Source organism: Stegodyphus dumicola, chromosome 1 (assembly GCF_044657685.1).
Source record: "Stegodyphus dumicola isolate Sdum_Otavi_A_Nest chromosome 1, ASM4465768v1".
In the NCBI taxonomy this organism is placed as follows: domain Eukaryota; kingdom Metazoa; phylum Arthropoda; class Arachnida; order Araneae; family Eresidae; genus Stegodyphus; species Stegodyphus dumicola.
Window position 1 is genome coordinate 141,172,405 of NC_140768.1, and position 12,572 is coordinate 141,184,976.

Consider the following 12,572-nt stretch of genomic DNA (forward strand, 5'->3'; position numbering starts at 1 on the left):
TCACAGATGTTACTTTTAACACTTCAGGCAGAGTTACAAAACTTTTAAGAAATTTCACAATTTTTTTTTAACAATACTGAAGTTATAGATGAAATACCAAAAACTATCATACCTTATCTAACATTCCCTTTTTTCTGTATGTATACATATATATATAAATTTATACATTAAGTTTTGAATGCCTCGTTTGAAATATTATGCAGACCTTAAAAAGGTTCTCAGAAATATTACTACTGCAACTATAAGTAATGTCAACCATTTATACTTCTAATATTTAATATAATCTGAAATTAATTGCAGAATTAATATTAGACATTGTGCCCACTCCTCCTTTTGATACTTTTGTACATATTTTCCACTCATGTCATATGTTTGACATATTCTGTAGCTGTGAATTAAAAAACTTTTCAGAAGCATATTTACTAACTTTAAACAATAGAAAAATTATCTACATAATTCAGCCAAATATAATTTTTAATATTTCAAGTAGTCTGAAATTAATAACAGAAATAATGACATACTTTACTCCCTTCCTTTACTTCTACATACTTTCTTATGCCTTTTGTTTAATATGTTATCAAGACTTTAAAGAAAGCCTTTCAGAAATATCATTACTGCTAGTAAACAACATTAAAAACTATCTATGTGATGTCAATTAATTAAAATTCATAATACTTAAAACAATCAGATATTTTAATTCAGATTAAAACAATCAGGAATACGACATATTTTATAATTCCACTCATTTAATATGTCTCTTAAATATTAAACAAAAAAAACAAAAAAAACCAGAATTTATTTTAATATATTTTCTATTTATTGATTTTCTCTAACCGCAGACATAAAAATTCATATACATTTAATTATCTAAATGAGCAACAAGCAATATTTTTAAACAAATTCTTAACTGATTTGTCAATGTCAGAAAATTTTTTCTTCTTATCAAAACATTTCATGTATAAACATTCTTGTTCATAAATTTTTTCTATTACAAACTCTTTGCAGGATTATTAAACCACATATTATTAACATAATTATAATAGCTAGCAGTTTTTGTTGTGCTTATCATAATGTTCTTTAATGTGTCCTAAACTTAAATGTTCTTTACTTAAAGTTTTCTATTGTTACCATGTTTTGCAATCCTTTCACAATATAATCCACATTGTTACTATTCAAAGCATATTTCAGCACTGAAAAGCCAAGACATTATGACCACTTACTCAATAGCACTATGTGTAACCTTTGGCCTACATAACAGCTTCAACTTGCCTTGGCATGGATAACACAAGTTCTTGGTAGATGACTGCAGACAGGTTGTAACAAATGTTTAAGTAGTGGTCACACACAGTTGAGATATTCCAACATGGTGGTGTCGAGCTCCGATCTGCCACTCCATGAAATTCTAAATATGCCATATCGCATTAAGATCTGATGAGTTAAGTGGCCAGGACCTTAATTGGTATTCATCGTTATGCTCCTCGTACTCGAACACAATTCGATCCTTGTGACATGGGGCAATTCCATTTCCAGTGGCTGTGTGGTGCCAATTTTGCTGTATCAAGAAGGACAGTCTCCAAAGTCCTTTTTCTTTGATGATCCGTGGGTGTGAACATCTTACCATCTACTGCTGGTTCCAGCGTCATTTATCCAATTTGCATAAATACTAACAATGGCAGACTGCGAAAACCTACCAGTTGTTCAGTTTCATAGAAACTTGTTTCGAGCCTTCATTCGAGTTCATTGAAAAATGTGTCCCACATTTTTCAGTGGTCATAATGTTTTGTCCCGTCAGTGTATATGCAAGAGTTATAATACTATAAAAGGAACATTTACACTCAAGGAATGTACATATTTTGCTGCATTATGATTGAAATATAAAGCAGAAGAACTAAATTTACAACCAAGAGGTTAAGAGTATTATTAAAATTAAAAAATCCTAAACTGCATTTAAAAAATTTAAATCTGTATAGGTTACTGAAGTCACTAACTGTATAATTTAGTACTTATTACGTGCAACATTGCGTAAATGAATATTTATACTGCGACTCAAATCCTAATCCTATTATTAAACATAAATAAACATAACATAAGTTGATGATTTTCTACACTATTAAATGAATTACTGAAAGAAACATTATTATGGAATTAATATATTACATTATTATGACAAATTGGTATGCATAATTGCAATTAATAACATTTGAAATATACTTGTTATTCCTCTTATTTTGCTTTTTTTAAAAACAAATCAGTGGTCACAGAATTTAGTTATGAATGATTATTCTTTATTCAATTTTATAAAAAAAATTCAGTGCATTCAGGATGATTCAACCAATATTGTATTTAGTTTCACAATACATAAATATATTTATCAAAGAATAAATTTTGCATCAAGAAATTTATCCTGAAATGCATAATATCTGCGTACTTAAAATTAAAGTATATAAAGACAACGTGTGTCAATTAAAAGCACCATTTCCAAATAAACTTAAAAATCATGAAGCATTTAAGTCTAAATTCATATGTAATTGGTTCACTATTATTCCCTCTTAAAAAAAATTAGCATTCATAATCAATAAATCACTTAGAATATGATATAAAAACTGATTATTAGCATAATAGAAAATAGACACAAAATTCCCCAGAAAAATTTAACAAATAAAAATAAAATCATTTTCTTAATTAATTAATTTTTTCCAATCAAACAATACATAACATACAATTTTGAATACACAACTTTAATACATATTTATATTTCAAGATACTGCTTCTCACACACACTAAATTTAAATAAAAAATAAACTGATTGAGGAGTTTCTTAATAATTTCATGAATTTTGGGATTATACATGTTATGAGAGATATAAAATTAATTATATTTTACTTATACAACAGATCAGATGAAAAAATTCCAAAATTATAGTATATTAAAATCCAAATTTGGAGAATGAATTATAAACATAATAGTATTAACAAATGTAAGGAGTACATTTTTAATTTGGTCCTCAGTTACATACGGCAGTTCTTGAGTCTCATCTGTTTTTTCTATTTGAGTCAGTGACATCGTTTCAGTATGTACTACGCCCACGGTCTTTCGACTTTCATCATCTAATAAGAATAAATATAAAAAATACATCATTTAAATATAACATAATACGTAATCCTTTACAGTACAAATTTGGAATTTAATAAGTTAACAATTTTACAGTATTGAGTATTTCTGGAAGACCTTTTCTGTTTATTCTTAAATTACTTATCATTACTGACACAGCTTGTATTTATTTGAGCTTTTTTTTTAATTTTATGAATAGCGTGATTCTTGTGATTTTCTTTATTAAGTTACTGTAGTGAAATATTAGTTTATAGATTTTTAAGTACAATGTGATAGACCCAGTGCAGATTCTAAACTGTTCGTCACTAACGTGCAAATTAAAACTGGCTGCCCTTTTTTACAGAGATATGTTTGATAATCATTTTGTTGCCCATAAATCTGGCCACCTACATGCTGTGCACCATCTTGCCGCAGCAAGATAATATAACCTGGTTATAACCCTACATAAAAAAATATCAGCCAATATTGTGCAAATAACAAAAAAAAAAAACCTTATTCTTTTTTACTGACAAAAGATTCTTTGTTATCCATCTTCTCATTTTTATCACAAAACGATATGATATTTATGCCTCTAGTTTTGGGTTAAACGTTTTCAATAAACATGTAGAATACTAAATGGCCACAAAAATTAGTTCACCAAGGAAAAATGCCAAAAATCAGAAGCAGCAATGCTCTTTAATGATTTTCATTTCCTTTTAAGTTGTGAACTTATACACAAGGTACTATAGTCAATTTTAAATAAGTAATCACCTGTGATCTCAGAATAACTTTGATTCCTCCAACTGATTTTTATGGGAAAAATAGTTTACTTTACAAACAAAAAAACAAACTGCTTACAAGCTTTTTCAATGATAAATGGTCATTAGGAAAAAATTAAATTTTCATTGTTAGGATTCATGAAAAGTATTTTTCTTTACTCAATGAACCTTCACATAAAAAATAAATGGTTTGCATCCAGGGCTACTGATGCATCACTAAACCATACAAAAATAACCGATTCATTGAACACGAAATGCACAGTTAAAAATTGAAATTATAAAACAAGATAAAAACTTACATTATCACAAGGAATAAAATTTATTTTTACATAAATGTATAAAGAATCATGTTTACCAGTTTGCCCTAACTTCTTCGGTACAGCACAGGAATGTAGGTAACGGAATTTGGTTGTACGGAAGTCACTTTCAGTGAAGTGTATAGAACACACTTTTCCTTTTCTGTATAATTCATCTGCAGATTTGCTGAGCAGATCTTTAGTGCAGGCAGCCCACTGTTTTGACCTGAAAAACAGAAAAGAGTAACTTCATTTTCTTTGATTTAATGAATTTATTGCTAGTGAAGATGTAGCATCGTTTAAATTAAGTAATTTTAATGAAAATTTGGCTACACATTAGAATGCTAATTCATTAATGTTTATTATTTACAATAATTTTTATTAAATAGTCAAAGTACCATCTGACTTAGGTGGTCGTAAAATTAAAATTAGAGCTAGTTTAGGTGGTCGTAAATTAAATTTGATTAGGTGGTCGTAAAATTAAAATTAGAGTTAGTTACTGCAAAATAAATTACTACCTGAAATTATTGATAATGTATATTTACTAGACAAAGATATGATAATGATATAATAATCAAATATTTATAAATTATGCGTGTATGTAAATATAGGTTACAAACTCTTACCTCACAGGATCCTTAGGGAATCCGAAGAATCTTCTCTCTGGATTTTTCCAAGATGTTGTACCACAACAAAAACATCGATATCATGTTTTGGTAGCTGCTTTCCTTTTCCTAAGCAAGAGATATACAATAAATTAGTCGATCACTCGACATCCCGAATGAAAAAAATAATATGCTATGAATTTGCATTTTTATAGAAACTGATAAAATTAAAAAACATCAGATAAAATGTGAAAATTGCTGCAAGTATATTTTAAGTGCCAATACATAAGGCTACATTTAAAATAATATTTACAGAGTTCCATAAAACTAATCATAAATTATTTTTTAAACATAAGAAAGGTTTTTAATTTACATTTAAGAGCTTCAATATTCTACATTTCATTAATTAAAATTATTAGTTCATAGATTCTAACATTTAGAAATTTGAAAAGTATTGGCAATAAAAATGTTATTACTGCAATGTGAGGTAGAAAACACTCTTTACAGAACTTGCATTATTCGTATATTTAGATAAAACTTTGCTTGGTCAACATGGAAATAAAAAGCTACCACTAAAATATGTTATTTACTACATTCAGCAATTTTTTAAGTTTAATGATAAAAAAGTTAGAAATAACGCTTACCTGAGAAATGATGAAATATTAGGTGAAGTTTCACTTTCACTGGCTGTTGAACTTGCACTATCCATATCGCAGATTGATTTATTGATGTCCGATTTGATCCGTCAATATGGAGAAAAAAAATGGTGTCACACAGCTTTAAACTCGTGAAAAAACGTGACCGTCAAACCTGTTGGAACTTTGGCGCTGTTTTTGGCGACACATAATTCATGCATGCGCAGCTGTTTCTTTTTTCGTTCGAAGGGAGCCACTTCTGCTTTTGCGAAGCTTTCTTTCTTAACATTCCCTTCCAACGAAAAGGGAAACAGCTGCGCATGCATGAATTATGTGTCGCCAAAAACAGCGCCAAAGTTCCAACAGGTTTGAAGGTCACGTTTTTTCACGAGTTTAAAGCTGTGTGACACCATTTTTTTTCTCCATATTGACGGATCAAATCGGACATCAATAAATCAATCTGCGATATGGATAGTGCAAGTTCAACAGCCAGTGAAAGTGAAACTTCACCTAATATTTCATCATTTCTCAGGTAAGCGTTATTTCTAACTTTTTTATCATTAAACTTAAAAAATTGCTGAATGTAGTAAATAACATATTTTAGTGGTAGCTTTTTATTTCCATGTTGACCAAGCAAAGTTTTATCTAAATATACGAATAATGCAAGTTCTGTAAAGAGTGTTTTCTACCTCACATTGCAGTAATAACATTTTTATTGCCAATACTTTTCAAATTTCTAAATGTTAGAATCTATGAACTAATAATTTTAATTAATGAAATGTAGAATATTGAAGCTCTTAAATGTAAATTAAAAACCTTTCTTATGTTTAAAAAATAATTTATGATTAGTTTTATGGAACTCTGTAAATATTATTTTAAATGTAGCCTTATGTATTGGCACTTAAAATATACTTGCAGCAATTTTCACATTTTATCTGATGTTTTTTAATTTTATCAGTTTCTATAAAAATGCAAATTCATAGCATATTATTTTTTTCATTCGGGATGTCGAGTGATCGACTAATTTATTGTATATCTCTTGCTTAGGAAAAGGAAAGCAGCTACCAAAACATGATATCGATGTTTTTGTTGTGGTACAACATCTTGGAAAAATCCAGAGAGAAGATTCTTCGGATTCCCTAAGGATCCTGTGAGGTAAGAGTTTGTAACCTATATTTACATACACGCATAATTTATAAATATTTGATTATTATATCATTATCATATCTTTGTCTAGTAAATATACATTATCAATAATTTCAGGTAGTAATTTATTTTGCAGTAACTAACTCTAATTTTAATTTTACGACCACCTAATCAAATTTAATTTACGACCACCTAAACTAGCTCTAATTTTAATTTTACGACCACCTAAGTCAGATGGTACTTTGACTATTTAATAAAAATTATTGTAAATAATAAACATTAATGAATTAGCATTCTAATGTGTAGCCAAATTTTCATTAAAATTACTTAATTTAAACGATGCTACATCTTCACTAGCAATAAATTCATTAAATCAAAGAAAATGAAGTTACTCTTTTCTGTTTTTCAGGTCAAAACAGTGGGCTGCCTGCACTAAAGATCTGCTCAGCAAATCTGCAGATGAATTATACAGAAAAGGAAAAGTGTGTTCTATACACTTCACTGAAAGTGACTTCCGTACAACCAAATTCCGTTACCTACATTCCTGTGCTGTACCGAAGAAGTTAGGGCAAACTGGTAAACATGATTCTTTATACATTTATGTAAAAATAAATTTTATTCCTTGTGATAATGTAAGTTTTTATCTTGTTTTATAATTTCAATTTTTAACTGTGCATTTCGTGTTCAATGAATCGGTTATTTTTGTATGGTTTAGTGATGCATCAGTAGCCCTGGATGCAAACCATTTATTTTTTATGTGAAGGTTCATTGAGTAAAGAAAAATACTTTTCATGAATCCTAACAATGAAAATTTAATTTTTTCCTAATGACCATTTATCATTGAAAAAGCTTGTAAGCAGTTTGTTTTTTTGTTTGTAAAGTAAACTATTTTTCCCATAAAAATCAGTTGGAGGAATCAAAGTCATTCTGAGATCACAGGTGATTACTTATTTAAAATTGACTATAGTACCTTGTGTATAAGTTCACAACTTAAAAGGAAATGAAAATCATTAAAGAGCATTGCTGCTTCTGATTTTTGGCATTTTTCCTTGGTGAACTAATTTTTGTGGCCATTTAGTATTCTACATGTTTATTGAAAACGTTTAACCCAAAACTAGAGGCATAAATATCATATCGTTTTGTGATAAAAATGAGAAGATGGATAACAAAGAATCTTTTGTCAGTAAAAAAGAATAAGGTTTTTTTTTTTTTTTTTTTTTTTTTTTTGTTATTTGCACAATATTGGCTGATATTTTTTTATGTAGGGTTATAACCAGGTTATATTATCTTGCTGCGGCAAGATGGTGCACAGCATGTAGGTGGCCAGATTTATGGGCAACAAAATGATTATCAAACATATCTCTGTAAAAAAGGGCAGCCAGTTTTAATTTGCACGTTAGTGACGAACAGTTTAGAATCTGCACTGGGTCTATCACATTGTACTTAAAAATCTATAAACTAATATTTCACTACAGTAACTTAATAAAGAAAATCACAAGAATCACGCTATTCATAAAATTAAAAAAAAAGCTCAAATAAATACAAGCTGTGTCAGTAATGATAAGTAATTTAAGAATAAACAGAAAAGGTCTTCCAGAAATACTCAATACTGTAAAATTGTTAACTTATTAAATTCCAAATTTGTACTGTAAAGGATTACGTATTATGTTATATTTAAATGAAGTATTTTTTATATTTATTCTTATTAGATGATGAAAGTCGAAAGATCGTGGGCGTAGTACATACTGAAACAATGTCACTGACTCAAATAGAAAAAACAGATGAGACTCAAGAACTGCCGTATGTAACTGAGGACCAAATTAAAAATGTACTCCTTACATTTGTTAATACTATTATGTTTATAATTCATTCTCCAAATTTGGATTTTAATATACTATAATTTTGGAATTTTTTCATCTGATCTGTTGTATAAGTAAAATATAATTAATTTTATATCTCTCATAACATGTATAATCCCAAAATTCATGAAATTATTAAGAAACTCCTCAATCAGTTTATTTTTTATTTAAATTTAGTGTGTGTGAGAAGCAGTATCTTGAAATATAAATATGTATTAAAGTTGTGTATTCAAAATTGTGTTATGTATTGTTTGATTGGAAAAAATTAATTAATTAAGAAAATGATTTTATTTTTATTTGTTAAATTTTTCTGGGGAATTTTGTGTCTATTTTCTATTATGCTAATAATCAGTTTTTATATCATATTCTAAGTGATTTATTGATTATGAATGCTAATTTTTTTAAGAGGGAATAATAGTGAACCAATTACGTATGAATTTAGACTTAAATGCTTCATGACTTTTAAGTTTATTTGGAAATGGTGCTTTTAATTGCCACATGTTGTCTTTATATACTGAATTTTAAGTATGCAGATATTATGCATTTCAGTATAAATTTCTTGATGCAAATTTTATTCTTTGATAAGTATATTTATGTATTGTGAAACTGAATACAATATTGGTTGAATCATCCTGAATGCAGTGATTTTTTTTTTATAAAATTGAATAAAGAATAATCATTCATAACTAAATTCTGTGACCACTGATTTGTTTTTAAAAAAAGTAAAATAAGAGGAATAACAAGTATATTTCAAATGTTATTAATTGCAATTATGCATACCAATTTGTCATAATAATGTAATATATTAATTCCATAATAATGTTTCTTTCAGTAATTCATTTAATAGTGTAGAAAATCATCAACTTATGTAATGTTTATTTATGTTTAATAATACGAATAGGATTTGAGTCGCAGTATAAATATTCATTTAGGCAATGTTGCACGTAATAAGTACTAAATTATACAGTTAGTGACTTCAGTAACCTATACAGATTTAAATTTTTTAAATGCAATTTAGGATTTTTTAATTTTAATAATACTCTTAACCTCTTGGTTGTAAATTTGGTTCTTCTGCTTTATATTTCAATCATAATGCAGCAAAATATGTACATTCCTTGAGTGTAAATGTTCCTTTTATATTATTATAACTCTTGCATATACACTGACGGGACAAAACATTATGACCACTGAAAAATGTGGGACACATTTTTCAATGAACTCAAATGAAGGCTCGAAACAAGTTTCTATGAAACTGAACAACTGGTAGGTTTTTCGCAGTCTGCCATTGTTAGTATTTATGCAAATTGGATAAATGACGCTGGAACCAGCAGTAGATGGTAAGATGTTCACACCCACGGATCATCAAAGAAAAAGGACTTTGGAGACTGTCCTTCTTGATACAGCAAAATCGGCACCACACAGCCACTGGAAATGGAATTGCCCCATGTCACAAGGATCGAATTGTGTTCGAGTACGAGGAGCATAACGATGAATACCAATTAAGGTCCTGGCCACTTAACTCATCAGATCTTGATGCGATATGGCATATTTAGAATTTCATGGAGTGGCAGATCGGAGCTCAACACCACCATGTTGGAATATCTCTCTGTGTGACCACTACTTAAACATTTGTTACAACCTGTCTGCAGTCATCTACCAAGAACTTGTGTTATCCATTGCAAGGCAAGTTGAAGCTGTTATGTAGGCCAAAGGTTACACATAGTGCTATTGAGTAAGTGGTCATAATGTCTTGGCTTTTCAGTGTTGAAATATGCTTTGAATAGTAACAATGTGGATTATATTGTGAAAGGATTGCAAAACATGGTAACAATAGAAAACTTTAAGTAAAGAACATTTAAGTTTAGGACACATTAAAGAACATTATGATAAGCACAACAAAAACTGCTAGCTATTATAATTATGTTAATAATATGTGGTTTAATAATCCTGCAAAGAGTTTGTAATAGAAAAAATTTATGAACAAGAATGTTTATACATGAAATGTTTTGATAAGAAGAAAAAATTTTCTGACATTGACAAATCAGTTAAGAATTTGTTTAAAAATATTGCTTGCTGCTCATTTAGATAATTAAATGTATATGAATTTTTATGTCTGCGGTTAGAGAAAATCAATAAATAGAAAATATATTAAAATAAATTCTGGTGTTTTTGTTTTTTTTTGTTTAATATTTAAGAGACATATTAAATGAGTGGAATTATAAAATATGTCGTATTCCTGATTGTTTTAATCTGAATTAAAATATCTGATTGTTTTAAGTATTATGAATTCTAATTAATTGACATCACATAGATAGTTTTTAATGTTGTTTACTAGCAGTAATGATATTTCTGAAAGGCTTTCTTTAAAGTCTTGATAACATATTAAACAAAAGGCATAAGAAAGTATGTAGAAGTAAAGGAAGGGAGTAAAGTATGTCATTATTTCTGTTATTAATTTCAGACTACTTGAAATATTAAAAATTATATTTGGCTGAATTATGTAGATAATTTTTCTATTGTTTAAAGTTAGTAAATATGCTTCTGAAAAGTTTTTTAATTCACACCTACAGAATATGTCAAACAAATGACATGAGGGGAAAATATGTACAAAAGTATCAAAAGGAGGAGTGGGCGCAAAGTCTAATATTAATTCTGCAATTAATTTCAGATTATATTAAATATTAGAAGTATAAATGGTTGACATTACTTATAGTTGCAGTAGTAATATTTCTGAGAACCTTTTTAAGGTCTGCATAATATTTCAAACGAGGCATTCAAAACTTAATGTATAAATTTATACATATATGTATACATACAGAAAAAAGGGAATGTTAAATAAGGTATGATAATTTTTGGTATTTCATCTATAACTTCAGTATTGTTAAAAAAAAATTGTGAAATTTCTTAAAAGTTTTGTAACTCTGCCTGAAGTGTTAAAAGTAACATCTGTGAGAAAACATTTATGTAGAGTTATATAAAGCGAGGGAAGATGTTGTTATAGATTTATTAAATAAATATGCACAGAATTATATAAATAAATATGCACAGAATTTGAAGAAATATATGTAATATATAATATTTAATTGTATCAAAACTTAATTTACTCTAAAATTTGGAGGTTTTATTATTTATTTAATATGAGGTAATTTGGTATGTTCTATAACTTGGAAATATTTAAAGAAACCGTGCGAATCGTGAAAAAAAGTCGCCTTCAGTATATTTAAAAAACACTGATAAATTTATAAAATAATCTGAATTAATATAAAAGACTTTCTTATATGAAATTATCTAAGTACGTTTAGTTACAATATTATTAACCCGAATATCGTTTTGTGTAAAGGTAAATAAAATATTTTTTCGCCCTAAATTAATTAATCAATTATTTATTTTGAGCAAAAAAAAAAAAAAAAAAAAAGCACGAAAATCCGAGTTTAAATTATCGCGAAAAGTCATAGAAACGTTTTAACAAAGAAGAAATCTTACTCGGTATTCCTCCACGTCGCGGAGGAGGAAAATCTCGGTAAGGTCCGGTACATTACAGAGGGTAAAATTCTCGCCAACAGGTTCCCTCGCCAAATGTTCCCTCTTCTTTCTAGCGGCGCAGTAGGCAAATTGGTTTACATTATGTCTATGGAACCTTTCCTTCTTTACATAGACATTCTTTGACTAAACGACTACTTATTCCCAAAACTATTAGTCAGACACCAATAAAAATCTGTTGTCCGTATTTCTACTCTCTCTCTCTGTGAGTTCTTCAAATCCAGGAAAGGGTAATGCGTGCATTTGGGTGCATGTGAGAAAAAAAAAATTTCTATGCTTCATTTTATATTACTTTCATAGTGAAACATTTCAAAAAAACAGCTTTATATGTGAAGTTTCTCTCTGATGAATGAACTCAGCTGAAAACACGTTACTATCTTCTGTAAATCCCCCCCAAAAGGATGCTCTTCTAAGTGAATTAAATTCTTATTGTGCTCTTATCACATTTTTCTAAATTTTTCTGTTCCCCTTTTCTTATAATACATAAGCAATTTTTTAAATATGCGTGACCCCTGAGCGCTAAAATCCGTAAGCTCGTTAAACGGTAATTTGAAGGAATTCAAATCTCGGTAAATGGGTTTATTGCAGGGGAGGTTTCTTCGTTTTTCCTCATGTGAACGAA

General features: G+C 28.5%; 2 long non-coding RNA genes across 2 annotated transcripts; one reads left to right on the plus strand and one right to left on the minus strand.

Moving 5' to 3' along the window:
* Nucleotides 1–794: 794 nt before the first annotated feature.
* Nucleotides 795–5,597, minus strand: LOC118196898 (uncharacterized). The gene is made up of 4 exons (XR_004759476.2): nucleotides 5,415–5,597; nucleotides 4,792–4,899; nucleotides 4,225–4,391; nucleotides 795–3,107 (listed from the first exon to the last, which is right to left on the minus strand). It is a non-coding gene; the product is annotated as an uncharacterized LOC118196898 (long non-coding RNA).
* Nucleotides 5,598–5,749: 152 nt separating this feature from the next.
* On the plus strand, nucleotides 5,750–10,568 carry LOC118196899 (uncharacterized). The gene is made up of 4 exons (XR_015042419.1): nucleotides 5,750–5,937; nucleotides 6,453–6,560; nucleotides 6,961–7,127; nucleotides 8,261–10,568. It is a non-coding gene; the product is annotated as an uncharacterized LOC118196899 (long non-coding RNA).
* Nucleotides 10,569–12,572: the final 2,004 nt, after the last annotated feature.